Source organism: Ambystoma mexicanum, chromosome 5p (assembly GCF_040938575.1).
Source record: "Ambystoma mexicanum isolate Mex_15411 chromosome 5p, UKY_AmexF1_1, whole genome shotgun sequence".
In the NCBI taxonomy this organism is placed as follows: Eukaryota; Metazoa; Chordata; class Amphibia; order Caudata; family Ambystomatidae; genus Ambystoma; species Ambystoma mexicanum.
Genome location: NC_090930.1, coordinates 445,540,957 through 445,563,222, shown reverse-complemented (window position 1 = coordinate 445,563,222; position 22,266 = coordinate 445,540,957). Strand labels below are relative to the sequence as shown.

The following is a 22,266-nucleotide window of genomic DNA, read 5'->3' as shown; positions in this document are numbered from 1 at the left end:
AAAGCAAAGAGTATCATCTTCCCTAAAACGTCCCTGTGACAAAATATATCAATTGGGAGCTTGAACTCTAAGTAATGCTTTGATGTCTATCATCAGTCTGTTCATGCTGCGAAAATTGCTTTCGACTGAATAGTTCTAGCCCCCATTTCTTTCCCAGTTTTAAAACCCAGGCAGCCTTTCACTCTGTACATCTACTGCCTCACATTACCATTACTTTTCAAGCCTCCAAAAAGTAGGCAACCTATGCTTATAAAACCAAGGGTCACCAAGTAAGTACTCTGATGAATTAAGAATTGTAATGTCGCTCTTATCTTTTAAAAATAATGCCAGATTATCGGCTGCTTCCTTATAATCCGTGACAAATCCCCAGATGCCAGATGGCAGGTGAGGCCGCTACCCGATAGTCCCACTGGGTGTGCTAATCAGTGGGTGGATCTCACGGGGAAGGAAACCCTCTATGGGACTAGTGACGATCTGGAGAGAACATGTTATCCCCATAACCCACCTTACCCTGACACACCTTCCAAGCCCCATCACACCAACCCTATCCCTAATATTCCTATATGTTTTTGGAGATTTATCAGTGTAGGAAGTCCCAATACAAGGACGATTGTAGGCTCCACTTATAGGAAGAGTATCCTATAAGAACTGAGATGAAAAAGAGCTGCAGAGACGGTCAGATGGCTCCGCAGAACCAAAGCAAAGGAAGTATTAAACAACCTGTCAATAAAAGGGAAGAGGGACAACCAGTGTTGTCTTCTGGAAGGACCAGCGAAGGAGAAGTAAAGAGCAACCAGCCGATCGAAGAAGCTGGTACATGTGGTCAGCCGGAGACATGCAGCCCGGGGACAAGGGAATGCTGCAGAGTTGCTGCAGCCCCCGTAGAATCGAAGAGACAGCCGAACAGGAAGGCGGAGAAGCTCCTCTTCCTTGTGGCGGTATCTTGCAGGGTAGTTAACCAGGTCTGCCAAAACCCAGAGAAGAGGAAAGACAGAACTAGGATCCGCACCCAAAGAAGAGGAATCTCTTAAACCATCTTCTTCCTCGCACTACCTGGCAGGGTAATGAACCAAGGGTCTCATTACGACCTCGGCGGTAGCCATGCCACTATTGGCAGCATGGCTGCCGCCGAAATCACATCTGGGTCCTCAGAATGAGGAATTACCGGGCCATTACGAGTTCGGAAGGCCCGGTAATTCCTCCCTCCAAGGACCCGGACCCGGTCCTTCCCCATTCCAATTTTAGCCCCTATAGGGCAGAATGGGAATGGGAGTGGGAGCAAACAACGGGCCATTACGAGTTGGCCCATTATTTGCTCCCTCTTCCCCTCACAGGACCCAGTAAGCACGCCTGGACCTCGTAATGAGGCGGTATTGGGTAAACAGCGCCGGCACCTTTTACGGCGCCGTTTACCCCGTACCGCCAGGGTCGTAATGAGGCCCCAAGTCTGCCAACAGCTGAGAGAGAAAGAAATACGGGTCTGGGACTGACACTGTGAAAGTACTGGAGAAAGGAGAAATTCTCCAGGAACCCAATAATGACAAAAGCAACTATGGGCGATAAGGAATGTTGATGCTTGAGCTTGTACCTTGATCTGGAATATTGTCTTGTGTCTTGAAAAGGGGATTAAGACCTGGGCAAGGGAGGCATTCCCTCAGGTAAAAATCCCACCTAAGAATTGAAACTATACCTTTTGAGTTGGAACTGAAAACTTTGCCATTTCTTGACATCTCAACCTGGAACTTTGTTTTGATACTTTGGAAAGGGATTGAGACCTGCAGAAAGGAGTCATTCCCTCAGGTAAAGGTCCCACCTACAGTTGGAACTGGGATCCATTGTCCAGAAGAAGGGAGTCGTTCTTCTGGACAAAGAAGATCCATTACCTCGTTAGTTTAGTTACAGGTGTGAGGGACATAGGTAGTGTCATGATGCGTACCCCCAGGCATCCGGACCAAGCCCATCAGCCCCGGAGCAGGCATCTAGACATTTAGTAAAACCTCAGCAGCCCCGGCTAGGGGCTATCTGGGTTCAGTCCTGGTGCCTTAGGCGCCAGGCTCATAGTAGAAATCAGTCCTGGCGCCTACGGCGCCAGGCTCATAGTCATTACTTACCTCAGGCAGACTATGCTGGAAATGACTCCAATCCAACATGAAGCCTGAAAGGGACTATTTTTCAACAGGCACTATTTGTTACTCGGGTTTGGTTCTAGGGACTTCTTGCCTGGGACTACTTTTGAGGCTATTTAAAACACGCCCGACCAGCAACACACGCTTCGCGTTATTCTGTATCTAGTAGCGTAACGCTCACCGTGCCTGCAGCCTGCATCCAGTCTTCTGCCACGCCCGCTTCGAATCCGGAGCTCCTAAAACAAAGAGGAAGGAAAGGGACAAGGTTAGAAAACAAACTTATTTCTATTCCACACCTGATTCTGGATCCATCTCGTCTCCGGACCTGTAAAGAACATCATTTCTGCACGCGCTACACCTCCAGCTGCAGCGCCGCGCCATACTCACCAGTCTTCACAGCATCCTACGGGTCGGCGCTGCTTCCATCATTTCTTCGCCGAACTTCGGCACCTAGGAGACAAAAGAAAACCACAAGGTGAGCCGAGGGAACCAACAAATACCTGATTTACCACCGGAGGCATCCTTTTGTGACTCTCCATATTTTCACGTGCCGCATCTGTAAAGAGAGACAAAACAACACGTTTTCCACGTGCAACATTTACCGGACAGCGCCGGGTAATACAGACTCTTTCCTGAGCGCCACCAGCTGCCACAAGAGCATCTTTTCACAAGCCAGCTGCAAGACAAGAAAGGAAGGGGGGAACAAGAGTGAACATCGGACATATTGAACTCTATGAACTTAATACTTACTGGTCCTCACCAGGAACCTCAGAGTCAATACTCTCCGGAACTCTCCCGAGCCTTCAAAACAGTGAAGTAACTGGAATCGACGCGGCCCTGCAAATCCAAGCAGGATGGAGAGCTCATCTTTCAAGAATATAAGGTGAGATTGCTGTGAGGGCATTTCGGAGGTGGTTAGTTGGGGAGGACTGTGGGGGTGCCATCACTTGAATCCACAAGTGGCTAAATCCATCTCTCCACTTGCAGGAGAATATTTCTACGGGTTAAGAGACAAGATTAGGAGGGCAGATCCAGTCAGTCATCGCTGCACTATGTATCACGTGGGTGGAGACCGCAGCTGCCCGGGTCCCACCGACGCCCCTGTGGGAGCCAGGTGAGCGTAACAGGTAGGCATGTTGACACACAACGATTAACTCTTTTTCATTCACTTGGATGTTCTGACAGAATCTTTAATTCCTTGGTTGAGGCAGAGAAAGCCCTCTAAGAGCTAGGGAGAGATAGATTTCAACTTTATTTGATTAAATAAAAGTGTATGTCAACAAGCATACCACCTGTGTGTCTGTCTCCTCCTGCTGCATCTTTGCAATTCACATCTGAAACCCACAAATCTAATGTATGGAGTCTTCAGCTGTTAAATACTCTTTAATGGAGGTAAAACAGTGGCGCACGATTGGTCCTTTTTTAGAAAAGAAGAAGCTAAACCCCTGAAGCTAGGCACTCACTTCACGAGCCGGCCATTAGCACCAGCGCCACTTCTATATCTTGTACCAGCGGTGGCTCCTACAGATCCTTTGTAATCATGGTTAACAGTGTCTCTCTGAATCTAATTTTTCATAGAAAATCATATGTGATTGCCCTCCTCCAGCAGCGTAACAATCTAAATTCACAAACACGTTGTTTATAAACAAGTTACCACATTAACCAAGGCCTAGTTTACTTTCAAAAAGTACACGAAGAAGATGTATATTTCTCTCTTGCATGCCACCAGAGTAAAGACCCTGTTTGCTAAACATAGCCATGTTCTGCCCAGCTACATCCATTGACTTCACAATGTTCATTTTCTTGGATTACATTTGCTTTTGTACCCAATATGCTTGCTCCAAGGCCAGACATGAAGGGCACTGCTTGCTTTTCCATATGGAGTTGATTGTGAACCAATAGCAAGCCAAATAAGCCTGTGAAAAGAGGTGGGTTAGGTTAATGAAGAGAGAAGGAAAAGGCAAGATAGTTTTGCTGTTGTGCTGATGCATGCAGAGGTACCCTGAGATGTTCGTGTGGGGATGATTCTAGGTGGTCTGTGCCACGAGCATAGATGCACAGAGGAAGCTTTGTGGGCCTATGGTGCTAGCATGCAGGTGAAAAATAGGCTGGCAGTAGAGGTGCAGCATTCTTTGAGGTTCTATGTTACAATAGCGAAAATAAAATAATAAGGGCAAAAATACTGAGTTTATTTTAGTTGAATTTTGGAAAACAATATTGATTTTTTCTCTTTTTTTTATTGTGGAGGGGGCACACACCACATCCCCCCACCTTAATGTATACACGTACCCCACCCCCTATCTAGTTATTTAAAAAGTGTACAAGAATCCACCAACAATTTGACTTTTAAAACTTGTTATTTTCGGCCTTGTTTTGGATTTCGTTTTTTGGGGGGAGTACCTTCTTTGTGAGGTCTGTTGAGAGGTTTATTCAATAGATTTGTGTGAGTGGCGGCTTAGTTTGAATGAAGATAGTGTGAGCATAGATGTTGATAATGTTAGTGCTGGGAAGGTAGTGGAGGGCTTGGTGGGAACTAGAGCTTCCATATGGGGCGGCCCTTGCAGCATCTTGTGGAGGAAGGATAGCACAGGGGCAATGTTTTTGTCTTGGAAGCAAGACAACGCAATGCAACACAGATTTGAATCCCACTCCCGCGCTTAGAAACCACTCACTGTTATTAAGCCTGTTATAAATGAACAGTTATAACATTATAAATCTTTTTAGGGATGTCCCTTTGACTATCTCTGAGTAGTAGTGCACTTTGGGCATGGTAGTTGTGAGGAGATATTCTGAGGCACCATAGAGAGGGTGGCTATCTCAGAGGGTCGCTATTTCTGCCAGTGGATAGTGTGCAGCGACTGGTCCTAGATGAAAGTGAGGGAACACTGGGAGGAGTGAACATCATAGTGAGGAAGCAGCAGTGGGTAACAATGGTTCCTAAGCAGACTTCAGAGTATTCCAGAGAGGGCAGAGTCATGTTGGGATACCCAGGAACTACTCAGAATGCTATGAGCTAATGGTGTGATATCTAAGAGCCAGTCCAGCAAATTACATTAAAAAAAACACAGTGGTGTACTAATTGCATTGGACACCAATAGGACACCCCAGTCAATATAAATTGGAGCTTTATCCATCATGGTATCTTTTATTATTCAAAATAATGACTGTGCAATTATTATGGTATATTCTCTGGGTTTTTTGTAATTTTTATTCCCAAATGTATGACTGATTATTGCTCCCGTCCAAATTCCAATGTGCATCCAGTCTAGTCTGGGGTTATTGACAAAGAAATAGGATAATATATATTCAGGTAGACACAGAACCTGGGTGTACATTTTGATAGCCAATTTACAGTTAAACCACAGATTGATGCAGTAGTTAAAATGCACATTTCCACCTCTATAACATCGACTGGCTAAAATAAATATTAGACAAGGATCAATTTAAGATTCTAATACCGGCAGTGATATTTTCTAGATTGTACTATTTCCTTTCAGCCTATTTAGGCATTTCAGAAAATATCACTTTTTAAACTTCAAGCCGTACAAAATCGTGCTTTAAGAACAGTCTATGTCTTAAGGAAATCGAACCATATTTCTCATTATCGCACAGAATTGGAGTGACCGAGGATTGAAGATCACATTCAATTTCAAGATCTTATATTATTCTGGAAAATACCGAATGGGGTTTCACTGGAGTATTTATCTTATATGGTAGCACTACACACTGCCATGCCTTCTTAAATTAAGTGCACATGACTTACTTATTATAGGAAAAACTCATAGTATGTCCTACGGAAAAAGACTTTTATGGCTGCCGAGTGTGGAACACACCACCTATCCATTTCAGAAAGAGTGCCACTCTACAGACTTTTAAGATCCAATTAAAACTACATTTTTATTTTCTGTATGTTACATAATGGATGAACTCAGCAGGATCAGTAGGATTGATCTGATGCAGGTTTTCTTATTAGCTGTGTTATGAATTGTTCTTTCTGTTTGTGTTATTAGTTGTGATTTGTATGTATTTTGCACAGTACCTTGAAGCTGGTCTTTTTGGTAATGAGTTGCGCTTATTAAATAATATTAGTACTGCTACTACTCCACCTGCTGTTCATATTTTCTGAAGTCACTGATTTCATTCTTTATTGGGCTACTATTTCTCTGTGTCCTTTGCAAGTACTATCATGTATCCTGCATATAATGATATTGTTTTTTCTCTACAAGCATGGGTTTGTGTATGTGCTGTTCTCAATGTGGCATCTGCATCAAAAATTACCATTCAGTGGAAACAATAGCGTTCTTCCTATCTATTGCAGAATTCAAGGCTGCACACCCATCGTTACTATGATCAGTAATATTAAGCGAACCAATCAAGGACATGCCAAGCCTGGCTTGTGTGTGCTATTAGTGCTATCTAACTAGCACCCAGCGGGATGTAGGCAGCCAATCATAGTGCTATGATTGTGGGCTATATCTGGTGGTACAAGCCCGCCACCCAAGCAGTCTGGCAGCTTAATCTCCATCTCTCAATCCATTTTTTCAGAAGTTTATTTACCTGCAGATCCGTTTTTTTCCTTCACTCCTGATCTCGCTTTAAGTTGGTCAATCAGGTGTTATTGATATGTAAATCTGCTTCTTGTGATAGGATACGCTTTTAAAGTAATATTTGACTATATGGGGGTGCTGCTATCTGTATCAGGCAATAATATCCCTTTATATATGGTTGTCGTATATAAGGTCACCGGGAAAAGGTTGTGGCAACATCATATAGGTAACCATATATATAGGGGCAGGGGCAGGCGGGTGTTGTGGGGGAGTCCCGGCTCCCCATGAAAAATAAAAAAGGGTTTGGGGGCTGTGGGGGTGTCCCCCGCATGTTCCATGTAATAATGTCCCCACAAAAAACGGCAATTTTTCTGCGATTTTTTTGTATGGCGATATTTTTGGGGGACGTTATTACATGGAACCCTGCTATAATATTGCATGGATACAAACTGAAAGCCAGACGTACATTATTTCTGTCTGTAGGTTTATTATAGTTGGTGGTTTCTAGGTTCCCATATGCAAATTGGTTCATTTAAAAAATGAATAGAATGTTGGCTATTCTTCGTTTTAAATGTAATTGTATCATGGATTGAATTTAGATATTCAAAGAATTCTTCAATTTCTCGTAATACACCTGTCCAGATACTTATAATATCATTGATACATCAACAACAGCTCTTAAGGTAATGTCGCCATCTTACATGATGTTGATTATGAGTTGATTTGAAATAATACACATATGAGGCTGCATATACAGGTTTCATATTGGCCTGCAAAGATATACCTGATATCTGTAGATAGAAAGTGTTGATCCTCATATCAAAAAAAGTTATTATTGAGAATGATTTTCAGCAATGTCAACAAGAAATTATTATTAATATTATTAGGTTATTATTGACCGTAGACCGAGCTTTGGGAAGCAACAGAGTGCTTTACAAGTCATACGTGGTAGTACATGGCGAGGGAAGCAGATAGCAAGCGAACAATACAGGGGTAAAGGGCGCTAACAATGGGGAATGGGGAGGTAGAGGGCAGGCAATCTAGCAGCAAGGGATCTACTAGCAACCAGTGGAAGAAACAGGGGAGGGCAGATGGCCCATTCTCAAGTAAGGTGGGGAGTGAATGGTTTGTGGATTTACTTGGGGTGCAAATATTTTTATTTTATTTGCTTTACAGGAGATGGGCTCTGCGTGATTTGCGTGAGCCCAATCTCCTAGAAAAGAAAATGCTCACAGCAATAGGAAAAGGGACATAGCCCCTTTTCTATTTCCATGGTGGTAGCCACGGGCGGGAGGGGCACCGGGGCCAGAACACAAAGCTCTGGTCCAGCAGGTAAGTGGGGAGGGAAGAGGTGGCCAAAAGGTGTGGCATGCCTTTGGTGGGGACATGGAGTTGCAACATGGAGGGCTCCCTGTTGCCTCCTGTGAGGGGCCAGAAATGAAAAGCAGACACAAAGTTGTAAAATTCTCAGAGTCAGGCATTTTTTTCAACACAAAATGGTTTGGAATAACGCATCTCTAGCCCTATTGTGAGAAACCTGAATGTGTCTCTCTAGCTAGTCCCCAGGGATCTGTCATCCATGTTGCCAGGGCACAGCCACCACTATTGGAACCAGTTCCTGGGGGTGGACCAGTTAGGGAGGAGCACATAGACAGGGGGGGTCCTTGGGGAGTGGGAGTGGGACACCAACGGGTGAGATGCGGTATCCCCCTTATTTCAACACCTTTTCCCCATCCTACCATGTGGGATATTCCCAAAAATTGCCCCCCCTTTTTCCGACACGAACACTTTCGCACAACACGAAAGACAACGGACTAACACCAGAACCATTTACCTGACATGTCCCAATACAAGGGTCAGACAAAGTCAGGCAATCGACCAGAATCACACACACCTGACGACCCTTTCCCTTCCCACAGTTATAAAAGGTAGAGCACGAGAGCACAGAACGAGAAAGGCAGACCGCACGATGTAAGAGCTAACTCAGCACGGATGTTCAAGAGGAGGCGGAAGACGCCGAATACCGAGAGGGTGACAAGGGGAGAAGTTACCTTGCCCTTTCCTATTAATGCCCGTGAAACCTCCGTAGATGGAAACATAAGACCGTGAACAAAGGCCAGCGTGTGTTGCAGCAGATGTCAATGGTACACAAGACCCTCCTCCACTGATAGCCAAGCCAGGGAGAGACGCTGGTCTCTGTGGTGCCAACCTCAACTCGAAGGAGAAGAAAGACTAGCGGTTCATCACAGCCAGTGAGGCGAGGGGCAGTTGATAAGAAACCAGGTTGTGTTGAATGAAAAGTTGCAAACAGCTAATTTGAACTGTGGAAAGCTTAAAGGAACTTTTTAGACAGTGGGGGAAAGCCTGCAATAGAGGTGTCCGCCACCACGTGGGTGCTCACGCATAAAACTCTAGGTGATTACCCGAAGGTAGAGCGGGTCATTACGAGGTTGGAGGTAAGGGGTTAATGGTGCCGGTAAAGGTGCTGGTGCCGTTAACCCCTTACTACCGCATTATGAGGTCCTTTAGCGGGTCCCACTAAGGGCGGCTGGTTTTACCAGGCGCCGTTAGTGGGAGCCGCTAAATGACCAGCAGGCTAACAACGGGCCCGTTATTAACGTGCCCGTTGTTAGCATGCTCCCCATTCCCATTGAGCCCTATGGGGGCCCAAATGGGAATGGGTTCCCTGAATGGGGAAATACCAGGTCCTCCATGGTTGGAATGGCCCGGTAATTCCCCATTCAGGGTACCTGGACCCGGTATGCGGTAAGGGGGTAGCCATGGCGCTAATAGAGCCATGGCTACCTCCAACCTTGTAATGACCCCCAGAGACTACCATAACCAGAACAACATTTGGAAGAAGCAAAGATAGGTCAAAGTGGTCATACAGGGGTCTTGTAAAATCCTCTGCACTGTCGAAAGCCTTTGACAGATGATTGCGAAGAAGGGAAATTAATCCTGCATGGTGAAATCAATAATGAACTGTGTTTCATAAAGTTGGCAAGAGTGAACCCGGTGGAGGGATGCTAACGAAAAGGGGTGAAGTCTAAAGTCCCATTGTTAACTGTTAGGTAAAAGTTGACGAGAGCGAATCCGGCAGAGGGAAGTTGACAACCAAGGGCAAAGCCTGATGAACTGTTTAAGAAGACATTGAAACCTGTGAATGCAAGAAAAGCCACAGTGAACCTGAAGGAGGACGGGAACTGTTTAATCGATTTATTGAATACGATTTGGTGAAGGGTCTACACCCGGAAGAGGGGGACCCAGCGGTGAAGCCATCACCCAAGGTATATGTGAAGCAGAACTTTGTGTTTGTTTGTTTGTTGGATACATCAGGCCTCGAAGGTTAGAGACTTTTGATTGAAAAGAGACTTAACTGTCAAAGAACCTGATAGCTGATACCGAACTGTTAGCTTGTGCTGAGAAGGCTCGAGCGTGTGCTGTGCTCTAAGGTCCCACCTTGTCCCATGCTGCAAACGTGGGGAAGGGAGACCTCTGGCAATCACATCCTGACTTATTATTTTTGAACACTTCTTTCTTATTTGAACCCTCATCCCACACTCTTTCTGTAATTAGTTTAAAGAATTTGGCAATAGGATTTTTAACTATAGGCCTTTTTACTTTGACAAGATACCACAAGGACTACCTTTTTTGTCATTTGATAGTTTAGTTTAGTTTAGTTTATTTATTTGTAACGCGCACCATCAGGCCCGGGGGCATCAGGGTGCAAATTTTGGAAAAGTTTACATACAATAGTCGACACTTGTTCCCATCTTAGATTTAGGTTTAGGTTAGGTGATTTTCCACCCTGCATTTACAGTTTTATAAACACCCTTGAACTGTGATCACTTGTGTCTGTCTTTACTGTTGTCCCCATGAGTTCCTTACACTATACTAAAGATAAATGTTCCCTGCCTAGGAAATTTAAACTAAGAATCAGTCTGTGTCAAGTAGTTAGTAACTTAGAAACTGTCCTTGTGTACAAAATAATGAATACTGATTCTCACACTAGAAGCAAACAATTAAGGGTGCAAGGAAATGTGTCTGACTTATGTTTAGTATAAAGTGTCCATAATCAAAACATAAGGCTAAAACCAAACCGTGTTTTCCAAGGAGAATTCCTTGGATCCAGAGGGTGGTTCCCTTCCCCTGGATTGATAGGTAGGATGACAAATGGTCTCTTTTAAACAATAGTTTCTTGCTATCACAAGAATGTCTCTTAATCAAATAATTCTTTGAGGCTTTTACTCTGTTCCAGAAAGCTCTTGTTCAAATAATAAATTCCCAAATAATCTTTCGTTAACTTTTCTTGTGACTTTGAAGGACTGTCTGGTATACTCCTACACCAGACTTTCTCTCCTGGGTATTTCAAGTCTCCTGGATATTTCAAGTCTCCTGGTGTACTCCCCTGCCGGGTATTTTTCCGAGATGTTAGAGTCTTGATATAACTTCAAAAGCCTGGTATCATTATATTTCAGAACTTATTTCATCTACTTTTCAGATTCCCTGCTATGCTTCCCTGCCAGGTATTTCTCCACAATTCTTAAAATGTCCAGTAGATTTTTAGCTAATAAGACTTCATTTATAAACTTCTTTTTTGGGTGAATTCTTGATATACTCCTTTGTCAAGAATCCTTTCATGGGGTTCTTCGGATTCCCTGGTATACTCCCCTGTCAGGTATCTTCCCCAAATGTTAAAGTCTTTGCACAATTTTGGTGGATTGCCTGGTATACTCCCATGCCAGGAATCCTGCTCTGGGGTTTTACAGATCCCCTGGTATATTTCCCTGCCAGGTCTTTCCCTTTAGAACATCAACGGCCAGGTGTCTTCTCTTTACCAGGACTTCTTATTGGTTTCAATGCCCTTTTCAAAATATTACATTAGCTCCTGCTTTGTTCTGTTTAATGTATTTACTTAAGGTAACACTTGTTCCAAATCTTCCCTACATTGACATAAAATGCAACGGTTTTTGTTCAATTTCCGTTGTTGCACTTTCTCTTGTTGGTATTTACATTTTTCTCCTTTCTTAGCATCGATTTAACATTAGCTCTTGTCTGTTTTTAAATTGCCTTTGAGCATTGTCTGTAATATTAGTCTACATACTTCATTCACTTGATTATATGGGTGTTGGTATGCCTGGCTCTGGGCACACTCACCGGTTGTTTGTGGCATCTCCGACTTATGGTGCGCCTCTGCAGTCCAGATTCTTCCCTGGATTGGCTTCTGACGAGGTGCAGACGTCTCCCCGGCGCTTCCTGCGGCTCCGCATTCACTCAACGGTTTCCCTCGGTGGCCTGGCCTGGATAATGCAGCTTCCTGGCACGTCCGTACCTCCAGGAGCCCCGCTGTCCCTCTCGGTGCTCCCACAGTCTTTCGGGTAAGTCTTCTGTACTTCCTCCTTCACACCATGCTGGTAAGTATGACTTGTGTTCACGAGCCGCCGCACGGATGTGTCTGTCTTCTCTCTGTCGGCTTTCTTCTGCACGGTTCTTTCCCGTACTGCTGCTCCATTTGATTTTGCGGATGCCATTTTTAAAGGTTCCAGGCACTTCGATTCCAATAGAACTAATCTGTCTTTGGCCTTGCTTTGGTTTGCATCAACTCTTCACTCCTCTTCTTTATCTCAGTACTTTATGTGAGATGAAGTCCATAGATATAATTACATTTCTACAATGATGTTGTTCCTAACTTTCACATAAAGAACTGTCAAAAATAAAAGATGTTTTATGTGTGTTGTGACTGTTTGAGGTATGCATGGAGTTTTGTCTAGAGTGATAGAAAGGACAGGGTTTCTGAATTTTATAATAACGGGGAATAGTTGAGTGACAACAAGCCATCATGGGTATTATAGGGTCTTAGTCAGGGACAAGGGAGGAATACTGTGCCTCATCCAATCGATTTATCTCCTCCTCCCGGTAGTTGTCCCCTCCAATGTTATCCTGTCTCATATAACTACCCCCAAGGTCAGGATCAGGTTGCGGCTGCCATCCCCTGACCACATGAGGTCACCACTGGGGAAGTAGGGATGAATCCATCGGATTCATCACCCTCCCCACAATCGAGATGACACCACCCGGGGGAAGGGCCTCATGTGGCTGATAAATGCAGGCAGTACACAGTGTGTTCTTGCCTGCTTTTTAAGCTTCCTGATTTCCTGAGTGTCCTTCCCCCGGTGCGAATATTGTATATTCTGTAATACAAGTAAAAAAATTACCTGTGTCCGTGAAATATGTTGCAATACTTTGTATTGTAGGTTGTATAATTTTGTCTATATATTATGCAAGTGGTTCCAAAAGATTATCTGTTGCAATTTTGTATGGTCTACCCTGTGCTTTCTATAGAACTGTTTTGATTTTGGGTAATATATAGAAACCTGGTATTATTGAGTATCACCTAATTCAGATTTTTCTCATATTATGTGTAATTAATGCATTTGCTTCGATTATTGTGAACTTCAATAAGTTTGTTGACCTGTTGTTTGGCATTATAATCTAATAACATGTAATTAGAACATGGGAGCTAAAATACTTAAATATTCTCAACCTGATAAATGCTGGTCTGAAGATTGACACAGGATTTATGACACACTATGCATGAGACCTTCAAGACAAGCACATTGACAGTACCAGAAGATGACCTGCAGTTACTACTTCTCACATACGACTTTTGGCTACAATGTTTATATCCCAAAAATTGCGATTTTGGATGTCTGGGGAGAAATAATTATTACCAGTTTGGGACAAGAGGCATGGCTAACAAACTGTGTAAAAGTCATCATTCCAATAGTGGTAGCATATTTTTTTATTTGCCACTTTATATGTGAGCCGCTAAGACACTGTTAAACATGATGCAGAACTAGGATTCATTTGGACATGGCACGTTTGAAGCTTAAGGAAGTTTTATGTATTGGTTCTATGATATACATACAAGTAGGCCTAAGAAACTCTGGTTGACCAACTGTATAAACCTAGCACAACATGGAGGCTGCAAAAACACACACTAACCTCTGACAATGTTTTAGTCCCAATGCACATGGTGCAGGGTGCTTTTATCAGTCCAGTTGTGTACTACAACCACTGGTAGCAATTATTTGGCTGTGACTGCCAGGAAGATGCTAATACACGTTGTAGTTGGAAAAACATGAGGCTGCTTGAAATATTGTAAATTGAAGACCAATGTACATGTGAATAAACTTACTGTGTACAGAACGTGTAAAAAAGCATATATTTTCCAGATCAAACGGTATGCTTTTGAATCTTAACATTTGGAATTTCTCTACAACAGCATTACAGGATTACAAGTATTAACGTTTTCATGCTTAAGGGTTTGGACACATTACGCATTACTTGCAAAGCATTAGGTAAGAACATGGCACTGTTTAAAGTGTCATTTGACAGCAGTGATAACTACTTCCCAATGTTTAAGCATGTGCCTATTTTCTTCCATGCAATGGCCCGTTAGATAAATGGACAATGGATGGCTGAATTCCTTGCATGCTTCTTCCTGCCACCAATGGAGTTTAAAGTGGGAGAATCCCTTATCTTTTTTTCCTCAATGTAAAAGTGATGTCCAGCTCTATGTGTAATTTTTGTTCCTCATTTATCGTGAGACCATCCACCTGAGGAAGATGTCTCTGGGACTTCGGAAGCGAATGGAACTACCATTTTAGCATTATATTTTGAGTTAGCCCAATAAAAGGTATCACAACTTGGATTTGTTGTGTAGATTATTTTTCACCTTGTTTGTGTTGTATGATCGTCAACAGTTGTGCTTGTTCATCAATATCAATACTAGAGATATGTGATGAACTACGACTCTCTAATTCAACCAATGGTCTCCGTTTAGATTTATTTTTGCAATCACGTGGTACACAAGTTGGTAACATTCTATCCTGTTATAAACTATTTAAAATGTGTAATCTAAAGTAGCTCTTCCAAATTTGTGTTTTTTAGTCTCTAATTTGGTGTTAAAAGTATCAAGTATCAATTGTCTGTTTGTAGGAAAGCTGTAGTTCTTTAATAATAATGTAATAATTTAAATATTTTTTTATAACAAGTTGAATTCCAAAAAGGCATTGGCATAGCTAGTATTCAGACCCTGTTTTCACGGGTGCTCAATCGGAGGCCCAGATTGATTTCACTTTACCATCTGTGCTAGGCCAGAATTAGGACTCGGACACAGATGCTTTGTTTTAAGGGTTTTATTTTTATCACGCTCCCTAATATTTCCCTAAATCCTCGAGATCCCGCCCTATACCATAAAAGAAAGTGCTTGTCAGGATAGCTGTGAATTGCCAAAGTCCTCCGTCCAGAATCCTAATCTAACCTAACCACTTTTCCTATATTCCAAAAGAAAACAACAAAAGAAACAATGAAAGGCTATGTAAGCCTATTACTCTTAAAGGGATGACTGATGCCATTTAACCTCAACCCTGCCCCTTTTTATTAAAGGCTTTTACCCAACTTTCAAGTTCAAGATTGACAGTTCTTGGTGTGCTAAAATGTTATCAATGTGTTCCAGCCCAGGCATCTCTCAGTCTCTTCCCACTTTGGGATTTGTTACACCTTTCTTCCTCCCCACTCTGGGTTTCTCTCAGTTTTTCCCCACTCTCTGACTCTTCTCCTACTCAATCTCTACTCTGGGGTGTTCTCATGCTCCCACCATTTTGGGGTGTTCTCATGCTCTCCCCACACTGGAGCTCTCCAGTTTCTCTCCCAAATGGGGCTTTTTTTCTTGTTCCTTTCCATTCTGGGACTCTTGTCCTTCTCACTCCCCTTCTCTGGGATGTTCTTCGTTTTTTGCTCAATCTAGGATTTTTTCTCTTGCTCTCTCCTTCACCTACCTCTCTCTCCACTGGAGCCACTGCATACCTCAGTGTTTTGAGCGGTGTTCCTCAGGAGGGCTGTTGGGGGTTGCTGGTTCTATGGCTAGTGGGCAGCGCCTTACACCACTCTTCTGCCAGGCTCTGCATCGGTCTCCTGGGATTCGACTGTCTTGGTCTGGGCACTCTGTCGGTCACTTATGTGACTTTTCCACTGGGCTCTGTGTTGGTGTTCAGACACTTTACCTTTTTGTTCCTGCAGCTCGTTCGGTGCAGAGTTGCTTATGTGACTTTTCAGCTGGGCTCCACGTTGGCCCTCCGATCCTCCTCATTCGTGCTCTCGCAGCTCGGTTGATGAAGAATCGCTTATGCAACTTCTCAGCTGGGCTGTGTCATCCTGCTGAGACTCTCTCTTGTTCTATCAGCTTGTTGAGGCAGAGTCACTTATGTGGCTTCTCTGTTGGGTTCAGTTCTGCCTTGCCAAGACTCACTCTCCTGCTGTTGGCTTGGTTGGGGTAGAGCCATTTATGCCACTTCTCCGCTGGGCTTTGTGCCATCATACCGAGACTATCTCTCATTCTCACAGTATGGTTCAGGCAGAGGCGCTTATGCAGCTTCTCCTCTAGGCTCTGTGCTGTCCTTACTGCAGTTCTTCCAGCTGTCACTAGTGTTCTCTCACTCTCTCCAGCCACACCTCCCTTGGCGTCTTTGGCATGGTTAAGCTCCACAGGGCCTGCTCAGCCTCCTCTGTGATTGGCTATTCAGAGGACGCTCCTCCAGTGGGCTGGTTCACTCATCTCTCCTTAGTCTTCACTGGAGATTGGGTATACCTATGGTCAGTTGCCAAGTCAGCCATTAGTAAAGGGTGTACATGGTAATCGCAAAATCTAACCTAATGCCTGGGGAGGGGATTGTGACATAGGGGGTCATTGCGAGTTGGGCGGTAAGGGTTAACGGGCACCGGTAATGATGCCGGTGCCCGTAAACCCTTACTGCCCTATTCCGAGGTCCCTTAGTGGGTCCCAGCAGGAATGGCTGGTCTGACCAGCCGTTCTCTGCGGGTCCCGTTAAGGGACCTTGAAGCTAATAACGGGCCCGCAATCTGCGGGCCCGTTATTAGCGCCTTCCCCATTCCCATTGCGCCCTTTGGGGGCTGAAATGGGAATGGGGAATGGTTAACTGAATGGGGACTTACTGGGTCCGCATAGGACGGAATGTCCCGGTAAGTCCCCATTCAGCCAGACCGGACCCGGGCTTCTTCCAAACTCGTAATGACCCCCATACTCCTGGTGGAGACTCTCTCCTCAAAGCTTACCCTGTCCCCTATAGGGTTTTAAGCGTAGCAGTCTCACCACCCTAGTCCCAAAAGGAGGCAGTTCCCCCTTGGAGGGATGTGACGATCTCCCTGGAATTGTCACACAATCCAGCGCTGTATGAGTGATGCCTGTAGAAGTACATTTCTACCAGAGGGCATTGTAACACAGGAGAATGGATTGATACTCTTCTATGCTTCTCGTGGCTTTATTTTCATGGCTTTGTTTGGTGAAGCTTTGTGATTGTTAGCCTCAGACCACCAGTGTACTGTATTGCCTATCACACATTTATAATATCAAGAGCCGTTGCGCATGACTGTTGCTATTCCAGATGTTTGTGGATTAAGGCTTGACTTTACAAGAGCAAGTCAAATAAAAAAAGTAAAATATAATCATGGTTCAGGCCCTGCAAATTCTGCTTGACCACTCGTATAATCAAGTAGTTTTTATGAAGGTGGAATACCATTTGCATGGTATTCAAACTTGCTGGTGAGTACAATGAAATTCTGGGGTCTTTGAAACTTTTATTTGACATTTTCTGCAAACAAACTTTGCTAGCAGCAAATCCCAAATATAAGTTGCAATGTGCATGGCTGGCCTCTGGGTGGCAGAAGTGTGCCAAACATGAAGTGGGCTTATGGTGACATGCAACATTTTAGAGAAAGCACTGGTAACCTTTTTGTCACCCGTCACCATGGGTTGAGTGCATTTTTCTTAGGTTGATTAGGTAAACTAAGCTACACGATCTGCAGGTCTAGCATAATTTGAAACAAGCCGAGTAAGGTGGCAATGGATTTGTTAGTTCTCGCTCATCTTTTTCCCTTGGCCATCCAAGCCAAGAAATTAGCGGCATACTGCATTGCCTATGACACCAGTCTCCTTATATTTTATTTCACCATTCACTCAGCTTAGTCAAAAACATGTGGATGGGAAGTGCAGTTTCCATCTAGTACCACACAGTGGAGAGGTACAGTTAATTTCTCTCTATTCATATCAGTGACGGTAAAAAGAAATTATTCAAGCAGAGTTCACTCAACAAGACATTGAGTCTCACATCGGAGCAAAGGGTGAATCAGATGTCAGCAAATATTTCAGTTCAGGAGGACAGCTACTATAGTCCTTCTTTCTCGTACCTATCTCTAGGCCTCAGGCGTAGTCCTTCTCATTTGTCGTAGTCTTTAGTAGTTTTCCTTTGTCAGGATCTTTCCTCCTTCACCTTTGTCCTTTTCCTTTGCCTTCACCCTAACCCTGGTCAATCTCTCAGGCACAGTCTCTCAGTTACCGCCAGTTTCTCCCTCTCACTCATCCCCTGCCTTTGTATTTCTTCACCTTTCTTTTCTTTTTTTTCCCTTCTTATGGTCATCTTTGTCTCACTCTCTCTCTCTCTCTCTGTCTCCCTTTCTCTCTCGCTTGTTCCTGCTGTCATTAAATGTCTTGCTGGTTGGGTGGTCTTGGAACAAGAGAAGACAAAGTGGAATGAATTCTGTATTTAGATTTTGTAAGGGGCTGGATGCTGAAAGCATAAAATCTCATGCAAATTTCTCTCTTTTATGTAGCAAAAACACCAAAAATCATCAAAATACTGCACAATTGCATAGGTATCATTGAGAATGGCCTCCGATGTTTCACCTTTTAAGTCAAAAACCACCATTAGTTTGTCCAGTTCAATTCCTCCAGGTCACTACCTCTACCCATCACCTTTTTTGGTCCAAAAGGCATCCATCAGGTCACCCATGATATTCAGCCTCTGGGTGGATCCAATGGTAAGCCTCCTTCTGTGCCATACCATCCACATCCATATATACACAGCTCTACCTAAAAATATCATCCATCAAAGATATCCACTTACTCAAGTCCTGCCTCACCATGATCCAGACCTGGCTTTCCATTGCCTACCTCAAAATGAACTCTGGCAAGACAGGATTCCTGCTCGTCAAAAAACAATGACAAACATGCCATCTGTGGCAGCTTGCAGCCCTTTCTTCCGAGGCAAGGGCATTACTAAGGGTGACACAGTCACTTCTGCATTGGCCGGTCAGATAGCACAGCAAGTAGAGTGCTCACTTTGACGTCCATGTAGAGTCTGCTGAGGCCAGTTCCAGTCCTTGCAGGGCCAAACTCATCCTTTCATCCTTCTGAGGTCCATAAATGAGCACCACACACCGTGCTCCGATCCCTGAGGGTTTCCAGCTCTATATAAATGCAATTATTATTGCATTATGTACTGCTTTTGGGACACTGTGATGAGGTGCGACATTTAGTCCTATAAGGTGTCTGCACGGGGTGAGGTAGAATGCATTCTCAGTGATCGAAACATAGATTTGATGAGCAGAAGCGAACAGTAACTCCTGGATCTCAGGAGGCATCATCCGTCAAGGCGAGACAAAGGACAAAGGAGCTAGTGCGTAGTGTGCTGCTTATCCAGCTTCCAAATGAGATGCTAAGTATAAGTATTTCACTGAACAAACACAACCCAAATATGCTTTAAATCGCTTCCAGGTGTTTCACTTTTCATAATGCACCTATAGTATATACATATTCCCAAGCGGTCAAAGATAATGTCAAATAGGTATATTTGTATGGCACCAGGTGATCTGAGGAGGTACAAGTAGCTCCTGGCAGCTGTTGGTGTCAAGCAACCCAGGTTTTTCTAGGCTACAAGCAGGAGCTAAATAGCTCCGACCAGCTTTCACTGTGCATTCGGAGACATTCGGTCTGGGGGCAGGGGAGGGGAGTGTGGAGCCACTCTACTCAAGCAGGGAGGGTACCATCTTGGAATACAGTTTGTTGCCATTCCCTTTATTGGGTGTTGCACATTGAATTCTGAGATATGTTGTCCCGTGCACACTAGATACGTTTGTGAAAGTCTTTGTACTGAGTGAGGTATTGTGCATGGACTTTATAGACTTGTGTGGACGTCAGTACTGAGGGAGGCAAGCGCATTCTCTGTACTGAACTAGACACGGTGCCTTCTAAGACATGCAGTCCCGCAGGAAAGGGGGGCGGCCTCTCTACATAAAGAGACAGTGCACATTTTTGGAAAGGAAGTCTTTTGGCGCAAATGCAGCCGAGTGCAATGGGAGCCTCTATACGGTGCACGTAGCGCTCCAGATACGATTTTGAAGTGGCAGCATTTTATTACCTTGAAATGATTTTTTAGGGAGTAAACATCAATTCACATTGGCAAGTAAACATGTATACAGTAAAACCGATGTCTTTGTGTAATCCATTCTTCTTTACCCATGAGCATTCGTGCAGAATAAAAGGCGCGTCTTTACCTTGAGGTTCCTGATCAGATAGACAATTTGGGCCTCATTACGAGGCTGGCGGTAGTCGGCGGTATCATTTTTTTCTGGCACCCAGGAATGGCTAATTACTGGGTCATTACGGCCTTGCCGGACCCAGTAATTGCCCACTCCCGGGCGCCGGAAAATATTCTTCCCCATTCCCATTTGAGCCCGATAGTGCTCAAATGAGAATGGGGAAGCCGGATGCACCGGCACCGTTCGTGAATGGTGCCGGTGCATCCGACATGCTCTGCTCGCGGGTGCTGTCTGCCCGCCAGGTCAGACCTTCACCCGCCCGCAGAACTCGGAGTATACCTGTCCGGTAACAACGGTACTGGCAAGTTTACTGGTACCGTTGTTACTGGACTAGCATACTCGTAATAAGGCCCAGTGACACTGTTGGAGCTCATACATGTGGGACTGCTCCGCTGGTGCCACGGAACTGAGCATATCTGTGGAGCTGTGGATGTGGAAGCAGGTGGTACGCTACTATGCACTCTTTACCTTTGGCTGGGGGTAAGGCAAAGTGCTTTGGTAGCACAGTGGGTTCTCTCCTAAACTGAGCAATGTGCGTTATTTCACAAGTTGTCTTGTGTGTGATTGGGGGTATCTGTACCCATTGAGGGAGAATGCATCTTATAACATGCAGCCCTTTTGATGGCCCTTTAATGAAACGGATTGCTTTATGAGACACAAAGACTGGTGGAGGTATTTGTATTGATTCAAGGTAGGGTGACAAAGTGCCTTCTGGGACAAGTAGTCCTGAAGGCGATTTTTCACAAATCTGAGTGATGCACAGTAAGGGCTTATCTGTGGTCAGTGAGCTTAATTAATTGTGGCACATCTTGTCATGTTTGTCGCTCTGTACTGAGGAACACATAGTCCCCTATTAATTCTGCACTGGAAAAGGCAGAGGGTATTGTGTGACATGCCTCCTGTGGGAGCATGCATGACGAGTAAAGCAAGTGGTATTCTGGGGCATGTTGTTCCAGTAGTGAGTGAGGCGGGCTGCATCCTTGGATATGCAGCCATGTGGAAATTCTGCTCTTCATGAGGCCAAGTGCATTCTGGGAAATTGAGCCTTGTGTATATAACATATGTGCCTGTAACTGGAATATCTAAGAACAAGGTGGCAAAACCTGGCACGATAGGAGCACCTTAAACGTCAGGTTGTGGCGAGTGTTTGATTATCTAGTAAATGGTACTGCAGTTGGAACTGGCCATATGATGCCTGTTCCTCGGATGGTAGGCAGCCTTGCATATGGTTCTGAACAACGCACGTGACTTTGTGCCATAGTGTATGATTGTGAGACATCTGGGCACAAGAGGCTGTACCGGACACTTGATGACAATGATATGATATGATATGTTATTTATAACGTGCTTAATACCCAGAGGTTTCTAAGCATGGACCCGGGGATGCAACCTGTGGTGCTCGGTGTCGTCTTGCTTCCAAGGCGAGCACTTTGCCCCTGAGCTATCCTCCCGATACAAGGGAGCAATTTTCATAAATGGTTCTGTACCCTGCACAGTCACGGTGCTTGTTTTTTATTGGTGGACTGCTAGTCTACTCTGCTCATGGGATCCATCTTCTCCAATGACCATCCATGATCCTGGTAGATAGAGAATACCACATCCGGTGCAGTCTAAGGTGGTGGTGCCGCATGGTCTGCATCACTGATTTTCTGTTTTGTTTGGGGGGTGAAATAGGCCGTCTACATGCCCACCTGTAAAGCAATCACATTTTAGTCCCATGACTTGCCAGCATACGTCCGTTTTTCCCAGTTGAATCCAGACACTCTTTTAACCAGGAACAGCGGCAAAGCTGTCTCCTTTATGTCTGCGTGTCACAACTGTCTGCAAGATTGTCGGGGTGGGCATATCGTGTGTGGGTGAAATGTGGGCAGGCGGCACTCGGTGCTGTCCTTGCCCTGGGGTTTGTTATTCTTCATTTAGCAGGTGGGCTTGGGGGCTTTATCCGTCTCTGCGTGTTATGGTATATATACTCTGGCCGATAATGTATTGCTCCATATAGTGCCACTGACAGGCTAGCTTGCAAAATGACGTGAAGGGAATGCCTTCGGTCTGAGGGACATTTCATCGTTTTCATGAGCTCTTTGAGGACACATCCTTTCTGGAAAACTCAACTCTTAATCCCAAACATGAATTCA

General features: G+C 44.4%; 1 protein-coding gene across 5 annotated transcripts in view; it reads left to right on the top strand.

Annotated features, from left to right (window-relative positions):
• Positions 1-22,266, top strand: part of DOCK11 (dedicator of cytokinesis 11) — a 1,707,663-nt gene that overhangs the window by 104,413 nt on the left and 1,580,984 nt on the right. The window lies entirely within an intron of this gene.